Source organism: Macrobrachium rosenbergii, chromosome 4, assembly GCF_040412425.1.
Source record: "Macrobrachium rosenbergii isolate ZJJX-2024 chromosome 4, ASM4041242v1, whole genome shotgun sequence".
In the NCBI taxonomy this organism is placed as follows: domain Eukaryota; kingdom Metazoa; phylum Arthropoda; class Malacostraca; order Decapoda; family Palaemonidae; genus Macrobrachium; species Macrobrachium rosenbergii.
Window position 1 is genome coordinate 48,705,897 of NC_089744.1, and position 23,202 is coordinate 48,729,098.

At 36.2% G+C, this 23,202-nt stretch overlaps 2 protein-coding genes across 3 annotated transcripts in view; one reads left to right on the forward strand and one right to left on the reverse strand.

The window, feature by feature from the left end:
• The window catches only part of LOC136834094 (heterogeneous nuclear ribonucleoprotein R-like), a 711,768-nt gene that overhangs the window by 574,964 nt on the left and 113,602 nt on the right, over window positions 1-23,202 (reverse strand). The gene's annotated exons all lie outside the window — the stretch shown is intronic.
• The window catches only part of LOC136833982 (chaoptin), a 207,126-nt gene that overhangs the window by 140,696 nt on the left and 43,228 nt on the right, over window positions 1-23,202 (forward strand). For both annotated transcript variants that reach the window (XM_067096255.1, XM_067096263.1), the window contains exon 3: window positions 15,926-15,967. The gene's annotated coding sequence lies outside the window, so the exon portion shown is untranslated. The remainder of the gene's footprint in view (window positions 1-15,925; window positions 15,968-23,202) is intronic.

Consider the following 23,202-nt stretch of genomic DNA (forward strand, 5'->3'; position numbering starts at 1 on the left):
AGATTGTACCGCACATGGCGCTGTGCTACGTGATCGTCGCACACCGCTGTATATGAGTTATGATTATGGTCTGTACGAGTATAAGGTTTGGAATTTCTCTTTCACTTTACTTTTAGAGACATTTGATGGTACGATTGGGAGAAAAACTTTTCGCTTCTATTTACTGTTGTAGCGCTGTTTTTTACTAAATGCTGAAAAACACTGACGACCAGATTTTTTTAGCTGTTTCTGGCTAGGAAATACTTGCATTATTACTATTATTATTATTATTATTATTATATTATTATTGTTATTATTTATTGACGTCGGATTTTTTGGTTGATAACCCATTATTTTCTTTTAGATTCTATTAACAACTTTTGGAATTTAAAAGTAATGAAGTTTCAAGAGCGAGTTGACTTTTATTGTGCTGCATCGTTTGGGAGCATGGTTGGGAAGAAGGTATCTGACCTCATAGCCTAAAAGTGTTGATTTTACATGTTCTCTCTCTCTCGTTTTCTTACAGTCAATGATTATGCGAAAATTTTTGTAAATTCCGATGCTCTATCCTTGGGTTATGAGAAAGTAGTTCTTTGTTGTTATGCAAGCAATTTTCTTTGTTTGTAGGAATAAGATGCAAACTTGAGAGAGAGAGAGAGAGAGAGAGAGAGAGAGAGAGAGAGAGAGAGAGAGAGAGAGAGAGAGAGAGATAATATTAAGGCTATAAAATGAAAGGGACTAACAGAGAAGGGATGCAGAAGGATCATATTGGGGCGAGGAGAGAAGGGTGTTTGGAAGTGAGAGTGGGGTGAAGAAAAAGAATGTAGAAGATAAGCATGTGACTGAGGATAAACCGATCGAAAAGAGGTAAGAGGAGGGAACCAAGGAGAGAAAAAGATGGGGTGCACAAAACTAACAATGTGACTGAAGAAGAATGGAAGATAGAGCAATGTTGAGTGGAAATGGAATTGAAAAGAGAAAATGTAGAAGGGTGCATAAGGGATGTGAATGGGACTGAGGAGAGAAAAAGTAGAAGCAAGTAGAAGAATGAGATGACGATGAATAGGAAGGAAAGAAGCAGGATCCAGAGAAGAAAAGGGAGACTCAGAAACGATGCCAAAGAATGAAGTAGGGAGACTGGAAGGAATTAGATATTTCAATGGCAGTATATACTAGTATTACCAGAACCAGATGGCCTTTAGCTATTAATGGAACCCCTTTCCCCATCATAAATAAAAAAAAAATAGTACGAACAGAAATTTTTCTAGGTACCATTACTTACCAAGAAGAAAAAGCCCTAGGGAGTGGGTGGAAGAGCCCGTAGAGGAGAGGGATGAAAGAAACTGGCCGAAAAAAAAAGGCCTCGGAATTACTAACATGTGGACCAACTCTACCATTAGTGTGACCTCGCAGCAGCTTTAGAAAAAAAATGAATAAGAAAAGATATCTTGATCGAAGCCTCCAACATGTCAAGATATTTGGTTCCACGAGGAGACACTTTTCAGCATTAAAATTTTCTTTTTCCCCAATTTGAAAAAAAAAAAAAAAGTTAAAAACACAGAGGAAAACACTCTCTCTGTCTGTGCGGATTTCAGCCTATTTTAGTGTAATTCTTCGAGTTAATCCAAATTGAAAAGATTTAATAAAGTGACTAAAGGGACGTCCATTGTCTCGCACAACAGTTGACGTAGCTCTTAGGTAGATCATTAAGCTTGATTTTGTTAGATCCCAGCCTAGGCCCATCAGTGGGCTCAGCTGTGAATGGGTACCCGGTCAGCTTGAAGTCAAAGAAAGGGCATGGGACCATCAACCTCATCCCTAAAGAACTAACACCTGATGCCATTTTCTCTACGGGGAGAAAGGTGTATTAATGGGAAAGATATATGACTCTTAAGGATGAAGCAGTTTGAGCGTATTTTACACATTAAGAGTTCACTAATGTACGTGAAATCATTCCTTCATGCAGCCATAATAATTTGAAGTCATCGGCCATTTTTTCCAGCTCCAACCACATCAATATCATCTCAGCCATAACTTTATACATTCATAAACAGAGGCATGGACAGAGGTGTATTACCTACGTAAGTCTCGCTTTCTTCAATGCCAGTGTGGAATTACCATGTGCCGATCCAAAATGAGAGTTGGATTTTAACAACCGCGCATTAGACCTTAAGAAAAATTGCATTTCGGCTCGATAAGGCCTGTAATTTTGATGATTCGATATGGAAGTCATTACCTGGTTGAGTCTCTCCCTCCCCCTCACTCGTTCTAGGTTTGCTTCTATGGCACCTGCTTATTCTCTCTCTCTCGCTCTCTTTCCAATAAGCGCTTTCTCCCCCTATCTCTGATGAAGGCCAAGACCAACGAACCGGTCTTTCACTGATACTTACCCAGGGGTATAAAAGCGCTCATATGTTGTGCTATTCTCAGCAGAATCTTTTCACCTGGGTATGAATGAATGGCCGACCTCTTAGATTACTTGAGGTGTGACAGAGACCAGGGAAGTTTACGTGGGAGGGGGAAGAACTACGAGAACTCTATGGAAGTTCTTTTTTTTTTTTTTTTACAATTTAATTATTATTGAAACATTTCTCTTGAAACGTTAGTAAGACACCATGAAAGAGTACAAATTCCAAATTTAAAATGTCGCAGGATACTTAAAGATGTTCATACTATTGTCTTAAAAGCTTCATTAAATCCAAGAGCACATCCAATAACACGGGATGATTGCTGTACATAATGCCAGTTAATAATCTCTCTCTCTCCATTCCCCTTCCCTGCCGTGAGAAGACTTGCGTTGTTTATACCTCCATTACATTCTTCTTAAGGAAGTTCTGTCCAACACCGGTTGAATTAAGTCTCAAGCCCTTTCTTTCAGCGACTGGCTTCTGGTTCAGGGCCTCAGCTTGAGTGTGACAGAGTAAAGTCAGTTGCATGACTCTGTCAGAGAAGAGCCACTTGCATGCAATGGATGGACACAAAGAAAGGGAACTATTACAGGCGAGAAAACAGTTGGTCACGCCAATTTACTATGCGTCTCCACTTGAAGCTTTTGAAACTAAGTTTCGGCTTTTTTTTCCCCAAAAATAGGAGGACGTTGATTCATTACGTTGACATGAAAGGATTTGGAAGTTATTTATTCATATTGAGAGGCATTACATATATTTTCTAAATATCCTTGATAAGTTAATGTAGCAGCAACGTCTGAATGTTTTCTCAGAGGATCTTATAAAATGTCTTAATATATTTCTGGGACGCTGATTTCCGTTGGACAGCTGTATGAAATACGATATATATGCGTGTGCTTGCGTAAAGCGCTCGTTACATTCTATAATATTCCTGTAGCCTCTCTGGTGGCAGAAGTTTCCGCCAGGTGCAAAAAGGAAATGCTGTAAAATTAACAGTGATAACTACAGGAAAATTGGATAATGTCTCCATAATTCTTTGTCAGAATTTGATATTGTACAATGAATTGCACAATATCTTCTTCTTCAGAGGCCCCGGGTCACTGAATCTCGTACCTCATATTTCATACCCTGCAAATGCTTTGGAAAAGTCTGTGACCTTTGTTTCCGTGCAGAGTGCACTGTTACATTAATCGTTTCACTGTACAGTGATTTTTTTTTTATCAAGTTGAGGCTACTTCTTAACTTCGTATCATCATCCTCTTTCTCTGGAGACGTCATAAGAAGTGGATAGAAAGAATTCTCTTTTTCTGTCACTCAGCCAGTCTTGTAGTTTCATGTTTTATTCCTTCTGTATGAAAAGTCTGTCTGTCTGTCTGTCAGTCTCTCTCTCTAATATATATATATATATATATATATATATATATATATATATATATATATATATATATATATATATATATATATATATGTTAAGATAGAGGAAGGTAAAAGAAGGGCCTGTTTTGTGTTTGTTGGTGATTTTAGTGCTCGCCGTAGGGATTGGTTGAATTCTATTCCGCCTCGACTGATCGCCCTGGCTTAGAGCTTTCGATTTTGCGGCTGAATTTGGCTGTGAGCAAATCATAAATGAGGCCACATGCAAGTCTGGTAATTGGCCGGTTCTCCTTGTTTATAACAAGCATGGTTGGTCCTCCAAATAACTTCTGATCATTTTCTAATTTCGTTAGTAATTAAATCCAAGTAGGCTGTTTGATGTGCAATATTCCCGTAAAATAAATGAAATATCTAAAGCAGACTGGAATAGCATTTTGCCTTATCTTTCATATTGAAGTTGGTCACGGTTGTATATCGAAGTTGAGCCTGTTCTTTTAAATGAAAATTTGTTCAATTTAACTGATCGGCGAATTCCTTCTCGGGTACTGACCTACCATATTAAAGACAAAGTTTGCCTTCTTTGGCAAAAGTATAGGTCTCATTTGACTAACATGTCCCTCAGAACGTTTTCGAATCAGGTGAAAATGAATGCAACTCTATTAAATAAGGAACCACAGGTACAATACTGAAACAAATTGGTGGGCTACTCTCAAATCTGTAATTTTTGTCATAGCTTTAACTATGTTTCGTAGATCCAGACCAGTTGGCTGTGTCACTCATTGTCCAAAGTAAAAAGAAATCCTTTTGGATGATGTCTGTGACAGCAAAATGAACCTAACTATGTCCCCCTTTTCTCCAGATGCTAAACTGACAGGTCTAGGTTTTCAGTTCCATAACATTAAGAATCCTTTCCTTGACCATGATGTGTGTGGAGGTGTACAGCCAAATGGTATTTTTCCTTTACTTCTTGTGACGATTGTTGACCACTTAGTTCAGAGTTATTTTGCGTAAGTTAGCTAGAAAGGTTTTTTACTTTTTGCACATTTTGGAGAATTAACCCCAATAACTAAAAGTGGGGATGGTAGCTCATGCCCTGCCGGTTACCGCCCAGTTTATATAACCAACGTTATCTAAAGCTTTTTAACCTCAGTTAGCTAAAGGTCTGAATGCCTATGCCTGAAAAAAATCATATGTTCCCTGGTTAGCAGTTAGGCTTTCGCATGTCCAGTTCTGTAGAGAAATCCCTGTAATTGAGCAGCGTTTCTAAGTATTATTATTACATTTTTTTCAAATAGATTATAAAGATTAATTGATGATGGGAACTATGGTGACTATAAGGATGTAATCTCTTTTGTTCCAAAAGGTTGTGTTCTTGGTTCTATGCTACTATATTATACATGGTATGTAGTTTGCTTTACAAAAGTTGGTCGCTTGTGCAGATGGCACTACATTTATCTGTATCGAACCCGTCCCATGAAGTTAGACCTGTGGTTAAAGAATCTTCCAACAGAGATTTAGCTAAACTTGGTGCATGGTGCAAATTGAGGAATGAGTTGGTACCATAACAAAATTCAGTGTGTTTGTTAGGTCTAGGACATAGGAGCTCGCCCCACCCACATCTTTTCACTGATAATGTTTTACATTTAACTTGACGTCTCCGTCTGTTTGAGTCAAAACTTGTAACTCAATTTCCGACCTGATCCCTTCGTATGATGGACTTGAAATTTTGCATGGTTACTTAATCCCGGTGACAATACAACCTTACATGATCAGTAGGTCAGCAGTGACCTCTAGTGACCCTAGTGACCTCTCCCAGTATCTCAGGATTTGTATGAAAATCTTGGGATTTTTCATACCTTCTTTGACTCTGTAGAATAAGTTAATAACTCTAAGGATTTTTCAAAACTTCTCTGGCTCGACAGGATATCACGTTCAATTTCGTTAGCAACAATCATAAATCGGTTACAATTTCTGTCAAAACTAAAAATATAAAATAAACAAATATAAAAAAATTTAATACACGTTTTTATTAAAATGCACTAAAAAATAAAAAATATATTTTTGAGAAACACCTGGATTTTCTCACAATTAATCATGCCTACAAAATTGAATGCGTGGGCGCCAAACATGGAAGGAAATGCTACAATAGAAAAATATATTTCTTTTTCTTGCAGCATTTCCTTCCATGTTTGGCGCCCATGCTTTTATTTTTGTAGACATCATTGTAAGAAAATCCTGGTGTGTCTCAAAAAATAATTTTTTACTTTTTAGTGCATATTAATAAAAGCGTGTTTAAAAATTAAATTTTTTTTCTTTAGAATTTTAAATGAGTCGTATGGAGTCATATAACTAATTTCAAATTCTATATGTCATTCTTGACTGATAATTCACTTTTGAGACACATCCGGTCCATGTCTTCTTCAACTGCATAAAATGTTATCATATTGAGAAAGTTTTTCAAGGTTTTAAAGACGCCTGTCCTGAGGAAATATTTTAATTCTTTCATTTTATCGTGTTTTGAATATTGTCTCCCGGTTTGCTCTTCATAAGCAGCCTCACGTCTGAAATTGTTCAATATAAACCTTGAATTACATTAAATATCTTATTTCAGGTTTTAGTATTAATCTTTGGCACTGTCATTCGACAAGCTGACTGTATGTGCCTTACAAAATTTCTCATAATTCTGCTCATCCTATGCATTCAGATCTTCCCAGACCATGCAATCCACCCGCCACGTAGTGCATGACATGCAGTTCACTCTAACAGTCTTGCCTTTTATTTTCTGAGTTCAGGACCACACAGTTTTATAGTATTGTTCCATCTGTGACCAAATATCGGAATGATATTCCTAGTTATGTATTTGAATCGTTGGAACTTTAGAAGTTCAATCAAGGCGCAAATGAGTCTTGTTTTGTAGTTTCAATTATTTTATCTTATTTGTTTTTCATTTCTGTTTCTCTTATGTAGTTAATTCCTCATTAAACTATTTCTTTCTCCACACAGAGCATCTTTCTCTGTTGGACCCTTGGGCTCGCAGCATTCTACTTTTCCATGTAAGGTAGAAGCCTGGCCACTGGTAATTATATAAATAAATAAATAAATAAATAAATAAATATATATATATATATATATATATATATATATATATATATATATATATATATATATATATATGGAGAGAGAGAGAGAGAGAGAGAGAGAGAGAGAGAGAGAGAGAGAGAGAGAGAGAAATTGGGAATGGTAAAGAAAGGCAGGACGCAAGGAAAGCCGGGTAAGGAGGGCGGCTAGTGAAATCCACGTTATGTAGCCCTTCAATCAAAGCAAGGTCTAGGAGGGGAAGGGGATGGGGTGTTGGTAGTGGCGGGGACAGTAACCACAGGAATTTATGAAATTGCGAAAGAAGGAAAGAAGATATGACAGAAGGCAGCTTTCTGAATATCTGCGTTGCAGTTGGGCTTCGTACATTAACACATCATTTTTTTTACTTTATTGTAGAACTATGTGAATGTGTGAATAATAATATAGGATTTTAAAAAAATTATGCAGAGAACACTGAAAAACAAATCTCTCTCCCTCCATATGTGTGTTAGCATGACCTATCTTATATGGAGATTTTAAAAAACATCTCTGAAAAAGACAATGAAAAACGAAAATCTCTCGCCCTCTCTTTCTCTTTCTATGTATGTATATGCATTCATGACTGTAAGTGACTCATTTTGCAAAGGAATTATGAAAAACAACACGGAGAGAATTAACCATTTAGTGGTGAAGTAATCTTATATCTATGAACTAAATAATAACAGATCATCATGACGCGTGAAGTTTTTCGCATTAGAGCACTGCAAAAAGGTGTCTCATCAGGAAAATAGTTTTTTTTTTTTTTCATAATACCATTTTTGTTACTTTTAAATGTCAACGAACTTAAAACGTATAAAACATCGAACTTAGAAACTATAATTAACACTAAATGTTATTTATGTCAAACTGTGATGCTTTATTATCACAATCTGCGAGTTTGCTATAATTGGTGAAACGAATTGTAAACGCGTGAGGTTAACTATAATAAAATCTAAACGTTCCTAATAACCGTGCCGGCGTTATTCTTTTGTATTTTCTGCTTGTTAGTGCATGCATGTTAATGGAGGCCCCTATGGAAAGGTTCTTGACTAAAAGACTGTGTATGAGAGTAATGATTCTTGAGAGTAATGATTCTTACATAAGGATTTCCCTTCCAATAGTTTTCTTTATCGCTCAGTTTCATATAGAAGCAATGCTAGAATTGCACTTACAGGGAAACAATTCAGGTATTTTGCCGGCTCCTTAGATATCCAAATATTCACAACCTGACGACAGACATTTCAAGTGAGTTATGTAACTATATATATATATATATATATATATATATATATATATATATATATATATATATATATATGATATATATATATATTATTGTATTATTGTACAGTTCAGGTTCTTTTGAGCTGGAATTCAGTCATGGAATAAAAACGGTTAATGGACAGGCTGAATAAGATTTGGATATCAAACAAACTATGACTGCATACGAAAGTAAGGCTATGCATAAGTCGAGTATCATCTTTAGTGCTAGAAAATCGCGGTATGACAATGAAATCATATCTAAAGACTTTTTTTTTTTAGAAAAAGGTATTAAGAAAAATATTACGAGTCAGATGGCGGGACAGAATGAGAAATGATACAATAGGAGGAAATTACCGTAGTTACATAAGAACAAAGGGTTAAAGGGTAAACTATTCCCTGGGGGGAATAGTTTGTGATAATGGTGTCAGCTAGGCTCTTTTGGGTGGCAGACGAGTTGAAATGCACAAACATACATGGATGAGAACTATTATACAGGAGGCTGGAAATGAGTGGAGATTTGTCAAGTGAAAGCACAGGAAAGACGTGAGTAGCAGAATTTCAAATTGGCCTTTTGTGTCCCATGGCGTTGGTGGTGGTGATATATATATATATATATATATATATATATATATATATATATATATATATATATATATATATATATATATATATATATATATATATATATATATATATATATCAGTAGCCACGATAGAAATGAAAAACTTGATTGTAAAATGAGTGGGAATATGTTACATGTTACAGAGAGAAAGAGAGAGAGAGCTTGCGAGTATGGACGTTTATATTACTTGTGTACCTGTATGTCTTAATGAGGAGGAAAAGTGAGCCTGAAAGCGATTCGAAGCCAGAAGATACACGTCTTCTTAGAAAGCGACGCTTTCTACCGAGATATTAATGAGCTTCGGGTGAATGTATGTATGGAGCGTTTATCTCCGCGAGGAATCAGACAAAGTCTAAGCCGGAGGGTTCTGAATATATCAGAAGAGAAACCGCAATAAAGCGATGGAGAATGCAGATGAATGAAAGTGCGTTTCCTGTGTTGATCGTCATACTTTTTTTATGCGGAGTAAAACAGTACTGGTAGTTCAATATCCCATGAAAGAAAGGCATGCCAGCAAAGGATAACGTGAGAAACAGCATGAGGTATGAAACATTATTTTGTTACCCAGGCCTACAGTACTATACGTTCACCCATTCCGTGCCACAGCAGTCTTTACTTCGCTTTTGTCTCGCAAAACCTAACTCTTTCATTACAGCACTTGAAGTTTCATTTATCTTGTACGTCTCTCTCTCTCTCTCTCTCTCTCTCTCTCTCTCTCATCAGCTTGTATCTGAAACAGAGGAGCTTGTTTTGTTTGCTCTGGGTAGCTTGCCTTCTTAAGCACACTAGGAATCACTATGCTTAAAATGAAGACTTAAAATGGATACTTTGAGATTTTTTATAATTAAACATTTATTATTTCTTTATTCACATTATAAATGCGGCACCAAGCAATATCCATTTTTCTGTATGTACTGTATGTATATATATATATATATATATATATATATATATATATATATATATATATATATATATATATATATATATATATATATATATATATATATATATATATATATATATATATATATCGTTAGATTGATTTATGAAGAATGACTTGACCTTGTAAAGCAACTCTGTTGTTGATGGCAATATTGTTAATAACTGATTGCTGGGTTAACAAATCAGTCTCGTCCCCATGTTCCCTTTTTCAAGAATTCAACATTCATCACCACTTTCACTTCCAATGTTTTCCTCTTTGCATCGCCCCTTATGTGGCATTTAAGACGCCCTCGTAATTTTACCCACCTGGGCATTATCGCACGTACCCACGCCCAAACACTCCCATTCACATTCGTGCCCCTCCTGAGTCCGATGGCATTGGGGATATTTTCAAAGGAACCATTGAATGACCCGCACTTCTATTTACGTCGGTGACTCATCGTATGTCTTCTGATCTGAGTGGTGAATCTCAAAATGATTCACGTTTCCGTAAATCATTGGCAACCGTTTCTTTAATATTGCCGTTTTACTCAGTATTTTATTCTTTCTTATTGGTCTCTACTCTTATCCCGTTTAATAACTTGTCCAGTTTTATTTTTTACACTCACTGTTGTTATTCTCATTGATCATGAAAAATGCTCTGGTTTTTCAATGTTTTTTTTTTTTTTTGATGGACATAAACATATGGTATATCGATGGCTAATCTTAGCTTTTCTTCCAACAAATATTGTCAACATAAATTGTCGTGACTTTTTTGTTTTGTACCAAAGACTTGCTCAAACCGTTGCTGTTTATTCCAGCTATCACCTTTCTGAGAACCAGTGACTATAAAAATGGCTTGCTGCTTTTGAGTCCAATTTCATTCATACCGAAATTATTATATTTTTTCTCAATTTGCGCTGCTCCCTCATTTTCTTAAAATTATTGCCTAAAAATCTACTTTTGGCCAACGACATAAACTGAAATGGAAATAAGGCCTCAGCGGCAAACCTGATGGAAACTATACAATTTGAATGTCGTGAAAATTCACGGTTCAGTATAAGAAGGTTTGTTTTGATTTCGATCTTTTATCGCAGATTTTCTGGCATCGTTCGTGAGGTGCCCGCGGGTACCTGAGCTTTATTGAGAGAGAGAGAGAGAGAGAGAGAGAGAGAGAGAGAGAGAGAGAGAGAGAGAGAGAGAGAGAGAGAGTCTTTAGTTATCACTGAATTTATTTCTGGTGATAGAAATTCATTTCTCACTATAATGTGGTTCGGATTCCACAATAAGCTGTAGGTCCCGTTGCTAAAGTAACCAATTGGTTCTTAGCCACGTAAAAAGTCTAATCCTTCGGGCCAGCCCTAGGAGAGCTGTTAATCAGCTCAGTGGTCTGGTAAAACTAAGGTATACTTAAATTATCACTGAATTACATTTGAAAGTCGTGTAACGGGAGTAGTTGAACACAAAAAGGCTGAAATTGAAATGTATATAAGAATGAAGTTTGTTTTAAGGATTAACTTTCCATTCACTTGAATTCTCTTTTGAGTCGATTTGGTAATAAAAAGACAAAGAAAATATGAAGACCTGGCGTGAACTGAAATTGCAGCGAGTTTTTATAACGAAGAGCGTGAACTTAAAGAATAAAATTAGAATCAATTTAGAGTTCCTAACATAAAATGGGTTCATTTTACGTAAAAAAAAAAAGAGAACTTATAAAAAACGACCACAGCTGCTGTATCAGATAAGAATGAAAAGAGCCTGTGTCCAGATACGTTGATGGTATGAAGCAACCTATTTTAACTTTACTGATTGCTCAATAATAATAACACTCCAGGTGTTCTGATTCTAATCCTACCACAGTGATGTATTGAGGTGGAAATTTAGCCTTGAAAGATTTTTGGAATAAAGACAAGTTTTTGTTTTAACCCTAGTTCTTATTGCTTCAATCCCTAATAATGTTACACTCGGTTTATTACCCAGCTACACTGTGATAACAGATTAAGCCAGAGACACATTGTACCTAGAGATCTGGTTTAATAAAAATAAGAACTTTAATGCTGGTTCTTTTATGCATCCACTCTATTTCTTACTCTCACGTTCTCTTATAGTTGCACCTCTGATTACATTTGTCATCTAAACAAAAAATTCATTAACTTTAAAGTCAAATTTATTTAACTGTTCTGAAGATGAAGTGGACCCATGAAGGATGACGTTAAAAAATAATTTTTAAACGAGTAAGGTTTTAGGAGAAATAAAAAAAAAGGACACTTATTGGTGTTACGAAAATATACCAGGGAAAAGGTCCAAGTGTTACCAAGAAACAATGAAAAGTAAAAAATCGAAATTAATATTATTTTATCGCTGCCTGTTACCATCGGAAAGTAGGATAACGATGGTCAATGTTTTTTTTTTTTTTTTTTTTTTTTTACGGGTTGTCAGAATATAGAGGAGATATCGCGCTGCCTCACACGATACTGCAAGACTGGTGAACCACGGGTTGAAATTGCTGAGAGAGAGAGAGAGAGAGAGAGAGAGAGAGAGAGAGAGAGAGAGAGAGAGAGAGATCAACGGTCAGGCGATACACGCGTGCCTGTGTGTGTTCTTGAGAGAGAGAGAGAGAGAGAGAGAGAAACGGAGGGAGAAAGTGGAACAAGAATATGCTAGAGGGTAAGAATTCCTTGTCTCTCGCGCTGTTGCTTCTCGGCCTCTCTCATCTGATTGTCCGAGACTGAGGGGGCAGGGGGGTTTGAGGGTGTTGCAACAGCAATAAATCGCATCTGATGAGAGAGAGAAATCACGCTATGGAGTCCGTTCGAGTGGTCAAAGTCCGGATGTTGGCAGTGCTAAGACTTGAGTACCCTTGGAATCTTCTTTTCATGCGTTGCGTGTTTCTTCCAGTCAATGTTCTTTATATGGAGACGGGTGTCACTGCATGTAAAACACACACACAATATATATATATATTATATTATATTATATTATATTATATTATATATATATATATATATATATATATATATATATATATATATATATATATATATGTGTGTGTGTGTGTGTGTGTGTGTGTGTGTGTGTGTGTGTGTGTGTGTGTGTGTAAGGAAAGTCTCTCTCTATTTATAAATGTCCATAACCGAATATATCAATTGGACTGGATGCCCTTTCCGTCTCCAGCATATTGTGAAAGGCAGAAGGGATATAATAGCGGTAAGCCTCATGGGATAAACTCAGGTTAAAACAATTCATTACAAATGCCTACTTCACTAACACTACTAATACTGATAGTAAAACTGATAATAATAATACCACGGCCACTGATCGTATTGCTACTCCACAACTGATACGAACTCAATATTTTAGTACTGTGTTTCACAGCTTCTTTTAGCCGAGTGTTATGAGATTACTTATGAGAATGTATGAAGCGCAGAAGTCATTCGAGAACGCTCTTTATACATCATTAATTTTTTATGACTATAATTTTCCAATTGTTACCCTTCTATACCATCACAGTACCACAATATTTTAAATCATATTCCCATCCTGTAAGAAATAAAAGTCACGAAAACAGATTATCGACAGTGAAAGCGGATTATCCACCAATTTCAGCTTTCCTCGTCAAAGAGAGAAATGTTTGGATATAAACAGAAAGAAAAAAGTCAACTGGAAGAACAGGTCTCTGAACCGAATGATTCAGATCTCCGGTTTAAAGCGTCTTTAACGAAACTGTATCGCTTTAGGCTTAAATAACTTACCGTTGCAGTGCCTTGTATCAATTCTTAAACTGAATTAATGCGTTATTTAAATCCTCATTGCGTTATTTAATTTCAAGCAGTATTATTGTGAACATTTTGAAGTGATTTCAGGTTGATCGTTCCAGAAAATTGTCATATTATTAGAGTTGTAATTCTTTAGTGTTAGTAACTGAATTTACCCACTATCACCTGGAAGGGAATTTTTCCGTCTCCGTTAGCTGAACTGAATTACTACATGGCCGTCATTCATTTTGGATTAGGAACTTTAATTTTAGCGTAATTCATTAGGCATAACTAAATTCCAACATGTATTCAGCCTTGTCGTATTTCTTCACCTCCTCTCATTATCCGGTTTGGAAGTAAGCTTCGTTTTAAATGTTGAGTGAACGAAGCTCCTTAAGGCGGTTCTCCCTGTAGACTTGAAGGAAGTTTTCTAGTATACGGAGTAATGAATGCTTAGAGACGGTTCTTTCAAATTTTTAAGTGTTTATGGCATCCAATACAAAAGTTTGAATTCCGTAAGCTGTTCTTCACTGCATTTTATGCGGTGAGCGTATCGAGTGAACAGAACAGCGAGTCATTCTGCGCTCAGTCAAATATATAGAGATTATAATAAACTCCTTTTGTTTCACGGAAAAGCGGCATTGTGATCGAAGTCTCTGTCAATGAAAGTGCCGCCTCTTGGATGGGGCTGGGACGTCATGTCGAGGTTCAACGGCTTGCTGCTGCTGCTGCTGGGGAGGAGAAGGGGGTCCTCGATCCTTCACACACACACACACACACACACACACACGTTTTTTCTTTTACACATTCTTGCGCCGGAGAACCTGACCGGTTCTTTTCTTTTCTGGCTCTTTTTTTCTGTAGTTCCTTCGAAACCGGATTCTCTCTCTCTCTCTCATAGTTTGATGCAGGGGACGTTGTGCTTATAGACAACGGGTCGTTTTTCGGAAATACCTCTGTTGGTGTCAATTAGGAATAACAAAAAGAATAGTGTTAGACAAGCTTCATGCGAAACTGGTGACGTTTCATATATCTTGAGTATTGCTAAAACGCTTCACAAAATAATGCCAGTGTTGTAGAAGACAGCCCTGTGCAAAAACGACAATTCTATACCAACAGCGCTTTATTGTTACGGAACACGCACCCCAAATGACTAGGGCTTAATGTTTTACAGAGTTTTCAAAAGCCATTGATGAATTCTGCCGCTAAGAACTTTTTATTTCCAAGTGTAAAAGGCCTCAGCGTTCTCTTATTGCAGCACATTACGTTGAATACAACAAACTTCGAACGTAAGTTGCGTATCATAAATTTTCATATTCCATCGCATGTCCATTGTATTCGGAAGTACTTTGTCCATCTTTTGTTTTCGTGGATGTGTACGCTTTGCCCTACCCTGTAATTAGCGATTCAATGGGGAACCCTGCAAGAAAGGGAAAAGCTCAATCCAAGAAACAAAACGCTGTCCTTGCCTTTTCGCTCCCCGCTGCTCCGTGGGGCCTGTCTTGCTTAAGGAACCCCTGGTCTCCAGAGAAATGAAACCATTCAAGAACTCTCTCTCTCTCTCAACATGAACAGAGCATTAAAGAGATAACAGACTGCCGCTTAGATTTAACATGGAAAGGAGTTGCCTTCTATGAGGGAGAGTTTTGTTACTGCTAGCAGTGTTAGGAAAGGGAATGGATCACTCACCCGTTTCTGGTGGTAAATAAAAAATGTACTCTCCTCTCGAAAACATTAGCAATGATATGAAAATACAGGACTGCCAAGAAATTCGAGATGCGGATGCTCCAAAATGGTGAAATACAGGCATATCACATCTTTAACTATAATGGTTACTTATTCTTGTATTTGTTATCCCTTTGCATAACCTGACAGAATTCCTCTCGGATCTTTACGACTTGCCCCGTCATTTAGTTACCTTTACACTGCTACGATAAATTCTGAAAGTTATGATTTGTTTGTACTCCTTCACTAACCCATATATATATATATATATATATATATATATATATATATATATATATATATATATATATATATATATATATATATATATATATATATATATATATATATATATATATATATATATATATATATATATATATATATATATAGATTATGGGTACAAGAGTAGCGTAGTATTACGCCCATGACTCTGAGGTAAAAAGAAATATAAAACAATGAGAAAAATTCTTAGAGCAAAAGCAATCCTCGTACTTCAATTTACCTAGGCAAATATTGTATACATACAATAGATATTGAACATAGATCGTTACCTAAATTGTAGCCCAATCTGAATTGTTAGACTTTAATCATAGTTTTTTTTACCAAAATAGACTCCCAGCCTGCATTTTACAAAAATTGTTGGAAAGATTCCATATTTGCTAAGCAGATCAGGAAACGGAATGGAAATTCTTTCATCTTGGAGAGAGTCAATATTCTTGAAACTGTCATGTCATTATCTCTTTTCTCTTCTGCAGATAACATCCCAATGTCGTTGGCCTAGTGGACACACGAATCAAGTGAGTATCTATATATGAAATAAAATAGTTCGTAATTCTCTCTCATATATGTTAATTTTTTATAATAATGATAATGATCATATGATCACGATTCATTTAGTAAAAGTTTTGTCTGCAACTTTTCCTTAATAAACAATCTGTTGAAAAATGGAAAAAAAAAGGAAATTTTACTGTGTGATCTCGATGTATTCAATACAGGATGTTGATGTGATCATGAAGCCGAAAAATTTTAAAGAAGTTAAACCTCATTCTAAGCATGATTCGTATCCTTTATAGATTACGGCAGAATTCTACATTTTCCCTTCACTGTCAAATCTGTGTGTGCCTGTCTGTTCCCTTGCCGAATCTTTAGTGACCCCTTTTTTGCCACGTTAAGAAGTAATCGTTTTTTTACGTCCTTTTTTGTAACTGTGAGGCTTCTGTCGCTTCCTGAGATAATCTTTGGATGGAGGAGTGCTGTGGGGATCGCTGAGAGTGACACAGGGATGGGGGAAGAGGGGGTGGGGAGAGTGAAGAGTCAGGAAGAACAAGAGATCGAGAAGAAGAAGAAGATAGGCGTGATTAGTGTTTTTGGGAGTATTTATTGATGATGACAGGGAAGGAGACAGACAGACAAATGCAACATAAGAATATAGGGAGGAGAGTCACTACAAAGAAATAAAACAAAATGCTTGAACTAAATGGAGCTAATATTGTAACATAAATATGCATTGTTCATAAAAAATGAACTCGCAGTCAATTAATAGTTAATGAATTTATTAAAAATCAGTTAGGGGGAAGTAAAAAAAAAAAAAAAAGTGAAACAGTTTCTGTAGTAGTCTGATAATTATGTTGAGTTTACGGGCCAAAAGGAAAGGGTTGATGAACGAACTACCTAAGTAATGCCATTAAAGGTTGTTTAGTATGTAAAGAAAATTGTAATGAACGCTTTTTATCAATTTACTCCTTCCGTCAATTTTAATAGCGCAATTAATTACTTTAAAAGATTTTTTACTGTTATGTAGCTTTTTTCTTGGTAACAATGCTTTCCATTATAACCTGTTCTAGTATGCAGTCGGTAATCTTGAATAAATTATCAGTGGCTCTCAAAAATGCTATACTTTTATTTTATAAGTACGCTTTCTTTGCCTACTTTTCACGGGCGAATGGTCTCCAACAAAGAGAGAAATCTGATCCATCCTTCTCATCTCCTAGAAAGAACACCAAGGCTTGATTTTAAAGCGAGGGAAGAATTGATTTAACCTCTCCTGCGTTAACTGACCTGAGCAATAAATTTTTCTTGGTAGTAAGTCGACTATAGCGGGTCGTACCACAGCAAGAGGTGGGCATGGGATACTTGAACTCATCCTACATTATTAGCTGTTAATTGAAGAGGATTATATATATATATATATATATATATATATATATATATATATATATATATATATATATATATATATATATATATATATAGAGAGAGAGAGAGAGAGAGAGAGAGAGAGAGAGAGAGAGAGAGAGAGAGAGAGAGATTTATATGGATTTATATAGATGGATAGATACAGACATAAATGCACAACATAACTTTTCTCTTTAGAAGAAATGACTTCGGAGGATGTAACCCCTTCGGTTTTCAACAAGTGGATGTGGGATAAGGTTGGTAACCTTCTGTATGTATGTATGTCTGTTATATATATGTATGTATATATTGTTTGTATATATATATATATATATATATATATATATATATATATATATATATATATATATGTATACACTGTGTGTATATATGTATATATATATATATATATATATATATATATATATATATATATATATATATATATATATATATATATATATATATAATTAGTTTGTAACCGATTTTACCTTTTACAATTCCTGGGTAAAGTAGGATCAGTGACTTCCCTTCATCTAACTGCAACATTTAACGACATACTTCTCCTGTTCCACCTGGCTTTAGAATTCCCTCCCTGCTTCCCTTTTCCCACGAGTTGGATCTGTTGTAATAACCTACGGGGTTAATTCCCATGCTTTTTGCGTTCATCGCCACCCCCAACACACCACCCGCCTACTCAAACACTTTTTTTTTTTTTTTTTTTTTTTTTTTTTTTTTACGTCACGTACTTCCTTGGCAAAAAGACCTACAAACAGAAGTCGCCCGCTGTCTTTTCCGACCCACCGACTCTGGACCCCAAAGCTGGTAACAACGATTACATTCCAAAGATATCTGTGCAATGTTTGTCCATGGTTTTTTTTTTTTTTTTTTTTTTTACTTTGCTTTCCGCACTGTCGTTACGGTGATGGGCGACTGTTACGCTTTCTTGTTACCGTAACAAAATCCCCCTTACGATGATTGAAAGGTAGGCGCGAGCATTGCGAAACGAAAAGAGAAACTGGATGCGCAGTGGCGGTCAAGCGCTTGTTTTCATTTCCACTCTTTGGGTAAGAAAGTGTTTCAGGCTGATGTGGGGTGTACAGTTGAAGTGTAATTATTATTTTCAAGGAACTGTCGGTAGAATGTTTTTAATTTCCTCTAGAGATTTGGAGAAATTTGCGAAGTATCTGAAATCGCTCCAATCGAGTAGTCTTTCGTAGGAGTTCATCACTTAGTTCTTACCTAAAGCAATCTCCTCAACTTTCATATTAAGTATTTCCACACATGAGCGACATCAAGACCTTTCATTAAAGAAAGAGAATAGGCCAATTTTAATCCTGGTAAAATGAACAACGTGGGAAGATCTGTAAATGACACTACCTTTTTTATTGTGCTGAATTAAGATAATACTCTGAAGTAACAGCGCTTTTAATTCTTCAATATTTGTTTTCAATATTACATCAGTGAATATCTTAACTTTTACTAAATGTAAAAACAGCATCTCTGCAGCCCTACATGTGGTGATAAAAATACTAGCGCAAATTTTACAGTTAGACCCACGCTGCAAATTCATTTAGGCAACGTACTTAAACACCTACCTAACAACATACCGAACTGAATAATGTACTATTAAACAAGATGAGTTTGCTAAGAAGATTCGGAAAAATAAACTACTGGCACGGTTTAACCTGATTTTTCCAACAATTTTAATAAGGTATGTTGATGTATCTACAACATGTCAAACCTTTTTAAATCTAATTATACTGGAACTGTATTCATGTAGCGCTGCTGTCCTTTACTCACAAATTGAATGACAAGATTTATTATTACCTTAGATTGTATTACGGATTAAAAAAACCTTTTTAATCAAGTGTTTTCTTAAAGAATCCAAAATGTTAAGCATAACTGAAAGTCATACACCTACTGTAAATATCTGTAGCTCGTTATTTCACAAAATTAAACTAGATAACATTAGAAGGCTTCCCATACAGATACCATCATTTGGACAAATTGCTTGTTACACTACTAAAGACAAAGGATAGTTACACGCATTGAAGTGTATTTCATTTTGCATTTTCGTAGCTATTTAAGTGGTAGCGTTATAAACATATCAGTTGAGATGGAGTGCATTCGTAAGGTAACTGGTGTATCGGCGAGACTTAAAATGCTTCAATAGTACATCAGTTTTCGGGTATATTCTCTCTTTATGTTTTCACATTGACCCTACAGCACACTCACACACACACACATAATTGCCATGTAACTCACCTAACAAATGCACCTAATCCTTAACAACCACCGCCCCCACCCAAGCAATTCCTAAGGGCAGATAAACACTTTTGTTCCACAGTACTTAATCAGGGAAAATATTCTTCCTGTTGTATAACGTCGCCTCTCCCTCCCTCCCCAGTTTGCCTTCATTGTTCTGCCAGGGCATTGTGTGGTAATAGGTATGATCTACGGCATTACACATGAAGTATAAGCGTCATAAAAAACGAAAATATTCAAGTTCATAACAGGGAGAGAAAACTGCTCACAGTCCATGAAATTTTCTCCCACCTTTCTCGTTTTGTTGGAGTCCCTTAAATTGTCTTTCTAAAGGCAAATGTGTCGCTCCTCAAACAAACATGAAAGAAAGAAAAAAAGAAATCATGGCACAGCAAGCACTTGTCACGAGACCAGTTTGTGATTCGATAATTGTTCGACTTGAACTTGGAGTTGGGTGAAGGGCATTGTACAGTAAGTTTAACGGTTGATAAAAGAGCACTTGTGTCTCTGTCATGATTATGGAGAAATCATCAGTAACGATCACAATTACCCAAAGTGGTATAATCATTTTTAAGATTATTATTATTGTAACAATAGAACTTGTATTAGCAGCACCGGGCAAAAGTATTTTTTATTAAATTATCTGACACACAAGCATAGACTTACTATTATTTGATTTGTACACTGTAGTCATTGCCAAACTCAAAGAAAATGCTCCGAACAAACAAAGGCTGAACTCTAATCGAGTTATTTAACCAAACATACGAGAGGTTTAGAGAGGTCAAGGTTCTATTATTTTGGGGTAAGAGGGTTCACCTCATGTGGTGGAACCCTTTGAAAAGCTCCCTCCCTCTGCAACAAAACCGCAGTCCCGTAATCATAGTAGAAATAGTATGTTATGCATGTCTTCATTACTCTCATTTTCGCAGGTGATACAGTGGGAGACAATAGCATGCAATGCCACTGCCTTTAGAACCCTGCGTTTTCTTTCCTTTTTCTTGTTAAAAAGGTGCTCTCTCTCTCTCTCTCTCTACTTATTTAAACTTTGGAAGGTGATATTTTTACTAGTATATCATTTACGAGGTCCCCTAAACAAAATAAGCAGCCCCGACCGTATCTTTGTGATTCTTTAAGTAGATGACAAGCAGTAGGCTATATCAGAAATGAACTCCATGACTAATTGTCTCTTGTTGAACTGTAAATTCGAAAGACCCCACAAAAATCATGAAAATTTGAATTCCCACGCATTTAGCAAGTCATTATTTCGCCTCTTGGCTGAAACCAAGGAAATCTGTAACAAACTGTGTTAGTTAATGCTTCATAGTCATCGTGGTAAAAGTAATAACGGGAGGTTTGTATATGGATTTTGGCACCTCTAGCTTCAAATGAAACATTCAAGCTTTATGTTAAAATAATATCAGCCTTTATTCTATCTATAACGATAGCATTAATTCTCCCCCTAACCGATCAAATGGTAAGCCCAACCAAGGACACAAGAGAACTCTCCTTTATAAGAAGCCTTCAAGATATTCAATCCACCCCATATCACTTAGCAAAATATACAACTCCACCTGTAGTATGTCCTGAGTACATTTCTGGTTGTACGCTTTCTCTCCCTTTCCTTTCTCGTCAATCCAACCAGAAAAAAACAATAGAAACAAAGAAGAAAAATATTATTTACTAAGAAATTTTTTTTCAGTATTTATCTTTTTGCTCCTCTGATTTAGAGCGACTTTGAGGTAGGCTTTTCGGCGACCATGTCTGCCTAACTCACACTGCTTCTTTTCTATTTCTTTTCCAAGTAGATTTTGGTGTGCCGAGTTCCCTTGCGGATTATTTTAGTACTAGTTATTTAAAATCTGTTGTCTCTAATAGTATGACTGCCGTTCATTCTTGTTGTGTGTCTCTCAAGGGCATCTCTTATTCTTCATTCGTTTTATTGTTTCTTCAGATATATCACCGCCATAACTGCGAAAACAAGCGTGTTTATTATAATGGGGAGTATAAGTGTAATGTTATACAGAAGAATAAATGAATAAAAGAAATTAATTAAATGAAACCATTATCATGCACTTTATCATAAGCTTCGAAAGAATCCGTCTCATGGCTTTTCTCTCTTCTTTCTCTCTATGTTCCTCCATCCTAGTGCAACCCACAACAGCTGACTAACAACTGGTTATCTAATTCACTGCTGTAAGTCAACAGAGGCATGCTGGAATTTAGGGAGCGTGCCCATTCGTCCTTTCTCCGGTTTGCGATTCGAACACAGGTCATCCAGTTGTGAGCTAGCTAGACGCACTGCCACCAAGCAAGAGGCCAGAGTGAGAGAAAGGGGGAGAGAGGTGAAAGATCATGAGTCATTATACCCAACCCCAGACGAAGAAATACAACAAACCGGCCTCTTTTTACTCAGTAGCGATGGCAAGGGAAGAGTTTTTTGCACGTCGGTCTCATCCCTGGTACAATTGCTCATGAGATGGAAGTGAGTGACGACTGAGATAATGCTACGCAAAACAAGCTTCCAGTCTTGTAAGATGTGAAGGCATCATTTCCATAAAGAGACCAGACTGTGGGAGATGGTTAGCACCGAAATGAATGATGATTATAGTGAAAATTACCCTAACTGAACCGATAAACACTTTGCTTTTGACATCGTCATTATCGAATTGACAAGCATTGTGTGAACTGTGATCAGTCTTCCAGAAGCTAGTTCTTCCATCTGTCACCAACTATAATGAAATTTTCGATGCTCATGTTTATCATATTTTATTGCTTAATATAACTTATATAGGAAATGTAATAGTTTTGTATATATTTAAAATATAGGCAATTACTTCAATGCCATCTTGTTTTTAGTGGGTTTTGATATATGCAGTTGTGAAGCTAAAGTCTGTGACAAAAGAATACTTGGTGAGCAGTGTGCATGACTTCTTGATCTCGACCCATTATTGAAGAAAAGTGCATTTGGTCTTGCATACCCTTTGACCTAGCGTTGTACGAATGAGATTTGTTTCTGTTATAGTAAAAAAGACATTCTTTAAACTTATGTATGTGTATGTATATATGTGTTAGTAACTTAATTCATATAAAGGTAATTGCAATAATTTATAGGAAAAATTTTTTCACAAATAGTAATAAATTAATTAAAATATATCTTTATGTTGTTATTGTTACCGTGTCATACACGCGAACCAACAGCAGATAACTATTGTAAAAGTCATGTATGCTTGCTAGCGACCATGACGATGCGGACTTCTGAATTTCGTAAGAAAGTGGTGCTTGCTTGGGTGCGCATGCGATCTACTAACTTGCATGCAAGTGCATCCTCATGATCTTTCGAAAATCACCCCGAAACGTTTGGATGATTCCTTTAAAAGTTTTGAAAGTTTTCTGTGTGTGTGTGTGTGTGTGTGTGTGTGTGTGTGTGTGTGTGTGTGTGTGTGTGTGTGTGTGTGTGTGTGTGTGTGTGTGTGTGACATACTGGCCTCTTCTCACGGGTGGAAGATTTATCGACATAAGCGTAATTATAGAATGAAGGAAAGGCTTTTGGTTCGATCATGTTGTTACTTTACGCTTACCGTCTTCTTCT